The 5,631-nt window shown below is 51.8% G+C and overlaps 1 non-coding gene across 1 annotated transcript in view; it reads right to left on the reverse strand.

The window, feature by feature from the left end:
* The window catches only part of LOC124567800, a 1,910-nt gene extending 818 nt beyond the window's left edge, over positions 1-1,092 (reverse strand). The window contains exon 1 of the ribosomal RNA XR_006970964.1: positions 1-1,092. This exon is cut by the window's left edge and continues 818 nt beyond it. This is a non-coding gene — a ribosomal RNA (small subunit ribosomal RNA).
* Between the last annotated feature and the right edge of the window lie 4,539 nt (positions 1,093-5,631).

Consider the following 5,631-nt stretch of genomic DNA (forward strand, 5'->3'; position numbering starts at 1 on the left):
TTCGAACCTCTAACTTTCGTTCTTGATTAATGAAAACATACTTGGCAAATGCTTTCGCTTCTGTTCGTCTTGCGACGATCCAAGAATTTCACCTCTAACGTCGCAATACGAATGCCCCCGCCTGTCCCTATTAATCATTACCTCGGGTTCCGAAAACCAACAAAATAGAACCGAGGTCCTATTCCATTATTCCATGCACACAGTATTCAGGCGGGCTTGCCTGCTTTAAGCACTCTAATTTGTTCAAAGTAAACGTGCCGGCCCACCGAGACACTCACTCAAGAGCACCCTGGTAGGATTGCAACGGGGTCCGCCTCGGGACGCACGAGCACGCACGAGGCGCGTCGCACGCCTTCAGCTCGCCCCACCGGCAGGACGTCCCACGATACATGCCAGTTAAACACCGACGGGCGGTGAACCAACAGCGTGGGACACAAATCCAACTACGAGCTTTTTAACCGCAACAACTTTAATATACGCTATTGGAGCTGGAATTACCGCGGCTGCTGGCACCAGACTTGCCCTCCAATAGATACTCGTTAAAGGATTTAAAGTGTACTCATTCCGATTACGGGGCCTCGGATGAGTCCCGTATCGTTATTTTTCGTCACTACCTCCCCGTGCCGGGAGTGGGTAATTTGCGCGCCTGCTGCCTTCCTTGGATGTGGTAGCCGTTTCTCAGGCTCCCTCTCCGGAATCGAACCCTGATTCCCCGTTACCCGTTACAACCATGGTAGGCGCAGAACCTACCATCGACAGTTGATAAGGCAGACATTTGAAAGATGCGTCGCCGGTACGAGGACCGTGCGATCAGCCCAAAGTTATTCAGAGTCACCAAGGCAAACGGACCGGACGAGCCGACCGATTGGTTTTGATCTAATAAAAGCGTCCCTTCCATCTCTGGTCGGGACTCTGTTTGCATGTATTAGCTCTAGAATTACCACAGTTATCCAAGTAACGTGGGTACGATCTAAGGAACCATAACTGATTTAATGAGCCATTCGCGGTTTCACCTTAATGCGGCTTGTACTGAGACATGCATGGCTTAATCTTTGAGACAAGCATATGACTACTGGCAGGATCAACCAGGGAGCTGCGTCAACTAGAGCTGAGCAGCCGGCCGCCCGGGAGTGTGTCCCGGGGGCCCGCGCGAACACGCAAGCGTCCGCTCAATTATTCTGCAAACAGGAGGAGGCTGAGCTCCCCTGCACAATACACCTCGAAACCCTCTCAGGTCCCGGCGGCGCGCAGCGCCGTCCTAAGTACTTGGTCGGGTTCGAGAGAGGCGCAATCGCCCGGAGTTTGGCGAGTAGACGCTTTAGGTGCGACCACCCGTGCTCCCAACTGAGCTTGCCGCTGCCGACAGAGGCCCGGGAGCGTGCTGTCGTGGCATTGCCGGCGGGAGACAACACGCGCCACCTACGGTGGCCGGCAGCTCCAACGCCAGCGCCACAGAAGGACAAAAGCCCCACTTGGGTGCCGAAGCGAACTCTCCCAGCACAGCGCACGCGCCAACACGTCCGCACAGCTGCGATACAAACCACCTGCGAGAACCGCAGAGGCGACCGAGCAGCAGACGGCGTCGCGGCGCCGAGCGCCGGGCGGCGGCGCATCCTCAGCGCACACAGTCCTCAATCGGACCAGCACACTGCAGATGTCCACCGCGCTTCGCACCGGCCCGCGAGGACCTACTTTGGCCGCACGGCGCCGCGTGCAGGGTGCGCCGGCGCGCAGCTGCGCCGCCTGCCGCCTCCGTCGGCCGGCGCGCCTGCCACTGGCCGCCCCCACCAGCCGGCTGTAGCGCGTGCGCCCACGCACCGCGCGGCCAGCACGCCGGGAGGCCCCCCCTCACCGGCCGGGGACGGTCCCACCCAGCCACCGCCGCGTATCGCTTCACACCCACATGCCATTCACGTTCGTGGGCATGGTGGGTATCGCTGAAACAACCGGTTGGTAGCTCAACCGATCGTCGCCATCACTGATTCACCTCTAGCGAGAACAACCGCACCACAACCGTTTACCAGTTGTTCATTTGCGTAACGTCACCAGCAAACGTAGACGTCCATCGCCATTTGCAAATTCAACGATTGTTGCATGCCTGTGTCAGGTGTCACGACACACTATGTCTGCCCACATACACGCAACAACATGTGCACGCTTCGCGAACACGTGGAAGGTGGCCCCCGTACGTATGCGATGTCCATTGCGCGAACGACTGTCAACCGGCCTCTGTCGCATGTCGCAGATGTGGAACGCAGTGCACCATGCTATCACGGTGTGTGAGAAGAGACGACTACGTCTGACAACACGCGCCACTACATCAACAGACGGCTCATGCTGATCGCCATCCACGGCATACCATACTGCAATCCAGCTCTTATAGGGAGACGACACGTAGCTGAGTGCACAATATTTGGACCGTATGGTTCGCCGTTGTTGGCGCAGTCGTGGTACGGTCACACATGTACCACGATGTATCATTCAGTACATGAGGACCAATGTGCAGTACAGTGTGTGATTTGGACGTACAACATCAGCGGACAGTTGACACACGCCGTACCACAACGTAGGCTGTGCTTCGCCATGCAAATGCCAATGAACAACTGCGAAGGGCATTGAGCATGTACGTCCTGCTGCCATCCGCATTACAGTGTATAGCTGCAAGGTGTTTAACATGAAGCGATACTCTGGGGACCAGGCAGTGCGAGTAGCAAACTATATTGCGGGGGTTGCAGTTAGGCAACACCACACTAATTTAACGCGTCGTATGACAATTACAGAGCAGGTTAAGGCCCAACGTGTGTTGGGTTAAGGCCCAACGTGTGTTGGGTTAAGGCCCAACGTGTGTTGGGTTAAGGCCCAACGTGTGTTGGGTTAAGGCCCAACGTGTGTTGGGTTAAGGCCCAACGTGTGTTGGGTTAAGGCCCAACGTGTGTTGGGTTAAGGCCCAACGTGTGTTGGGTTAAGGCCCAACGTGTGTTGGGTTAAGGCCCAACGTGTGTTGGGTTAAGGCCCAACGTGTGTTGGGTTAAGGCCCAACGTGTGTTGGGTTAAGGCCCAACGTGTGTTGGGTTAAGGCCCAACGTGTGTTGGGTTAAGGCCCAACGTGTGTTGGGTTAAGGCCCAACGTGTGTTGGGTTAAGGCCCAACGTGTGTTGGGTTAAGGCCCAACGTGTGTTGGGTTAAGGCCCAACGTGTGTTGGGTTAAGGCCCAACGTGTGTTGGGTTAAGGCCCAACGTGTGTTGGGTTAAGGGCCCAACGTGTGTTGGGTTAAGGCCCAACGTGTGTTGGGTTAAGGCCCAACGTGTGTTGGGTTAAGGCGCAACGTGTGTTGGGTTAAGGCGCAACGTGGGTTACGTTAAGGCGCAACGTGGGTTACGTTAAGGCGCAACGTGGGTTACGTTAAGGCGCAACGTGGGTTACGTTAAGGCGCAACGTGGGTTACGTTAAGGCGCAACGTGGGTTACGTTAAGGCGCAACGTGGGTTACGTTAAGGCGCAACGTGGGTTACGTTAAGGCCCAATATAGGTTAGGTTAAGGCCCAATATAGGTTAGGTTAAGGCCCAATATAGGTTAGGTTAAGGCCCAATATAGGTTAGGTTAAGGTACAATATAGGTTAGGTTAAGGTACAATATAGGTTAGGTTAAGGTACAATATAGGTTAGGTTAAGGTACAATATGGGTTAGGTTAAGGTACAATATGGGTAGGTTAAGGCGCAATATGGGTTAGGTTAAGGCGCAATATGGGTTAGGTTAAGGCGCAATATGGGTTAGGTTAAGGCGCAATATGGGTTAGGTTAAGGCGCAATATGGGTTAGGTTAAGGCGCAATATGGGTTAGGTTAAGGCGCAATATGGGTTAGGTTAAGGCGCAATATGGGTTAGGTTAAGGCGCAATATGGGTTAGGTTAAGGTACAATATAGGTTAGGTTAAGGTACAATATAGGTTAGGTTAAGGTACAATATAGGTTAGGTTAAGGTACAATATGGGTTAGGTTAAGGTACAATATAGGTTAGGTTAAGGCACAATATGGGTTAGGTTAAGGCGCAATATGGGTTAGGGTAAGGCGCAATATGGGTTAGGTTAAGGCGCAATATGGGTTAGGTTAAGGCGCAACGTGGGTTACGTTAAGGCGCAACGTGGGTTACGTTAAGGCGCAACGTGGGTTACGTTAAGGCGCAACGTGGGTTACGTTAAGGCGCAACGTGGGTTACGTTAAGGCGCAACGTGGGTTACGTTAAGGCCCAATATAGGTTAGGTTAAGGCCCAATATAGGTTAGGTTAAGGCCCAATATAGGTTAGGTTAAGGCCCAATATAGGTTAGGTTAAGGCCCAATATAGGTTAGGTTAAGGTACAATATAGGTTAGGTTAAGGTACAATATAGGTTAGGTTAAGGTACAATATGGGTTAGGTTAAGGCGCAATATGGGTTAGGTTAAGGCGCAATATGGGTTAGGTTAAGGCGCAATATGGGTTAGGTTAAGGCGCAACGTGGGTTACGTTAAGGCGCAACGTGGGTTACGTTAAGGCGCAACGTGGGTTACGTTAAGGCGCAACGTGGGTTACGTTAAGGCGCAACGTGGGTTACGTTAAGGCCCAATATAGGTTAGGTTAAGGCCCAATATAGGTTAGGTTAAGGCCCAATATAGGTTAGGTTAAGGCCCAATATAGGTTAGGTTAAGGTACAATATGGGTTAGGTTAAGGTACAATATGGGTTAGGTTAAGGTACAATATAGGTTAGGTTAAGGCGCAACGTGGGTTACGTTAAGGCCCAATATAGGTTAGGTTAAGGCCCAATATAGGTTAGGTTAAGGCCCAATATAGGTTAGGTTAAGGCCCAATATAGGTTAGGTTAAGGCCCAATATAGGTTAGGTTAAGGTACAATATAGGTTAGGTTAAGGTACAATATAGGTTAGGTTAAGGTACAATATGGGTTAGGTTAAGGTACAATATGGGTTAGGTTAAGGTACAATATAGGTTAGGTTAAGGCACAATATGGGTTAGGTTAAGGCGCAATATGGGTTAGGTTAAGGCGCAATATGGGTTAGGTTAAGGCGCAATATGGGTTAGGTTAAGGCGCAATATGGGTTAGGTTAAGGCACAATACGGGTTAGGTTAAGGCACAATACGGGTTAGGTTAAGGCACAATACGGGTTAGGTTAAGGCACAATACGGGTTAGGTTAAGGCACACATTGTTGTAAGGAAAGGTGTTTTCGGGGGGGGGGGGGGGGGGCTGGTTTGTTGATTGTGATTATCGTAAGTAAATGACTGCGGCATCATCTGATTTGCCACGTCAGGGTGCACCTTTGGCTCATAACAGGCGGCGCTCTGATTCCATGCTTGTGGCAGACCTGTGTCTTTCATTCGTGCCATTGTTTGTGTGGTGTGACAGGAGGCAGTATTGTGATGTTGGGTGCACCCCTGTGTAGGACATGTGTGGGTGTTGGTGGCTTAGCTGAGCAATGGTGGTTGTCGGAAGGGTGGGATATTCTGTTTTCCGAGTGGACCTCCCGGTCTGGTTATGATAGTGTGGATTGTCTAATGTGGCAGAGAGGATGCACTGGGTGTTGTTCCATGCTGGTGCTTAGATATTGTCTGTGTGCCTGTTACAGGCAGAGAGTAGTGCG

Source organism: Schistocerca americana, unplaced genomic scaffold (assembly GCF_021461395.2).
Source record: "Schistocerca americana isolate TAMUIC-IGC-003095 unplaced genomic scaffold, iqSchAmer2.1 HiC_scaffold_1407, whole genome shotgun sequence".
NCBI classification, from domain to species: Eukaryota; Metazoa; Arthropoda; class Insecta; order Orthoptera; family Acrididae; genus Schistocerca; species Schistocerca americana.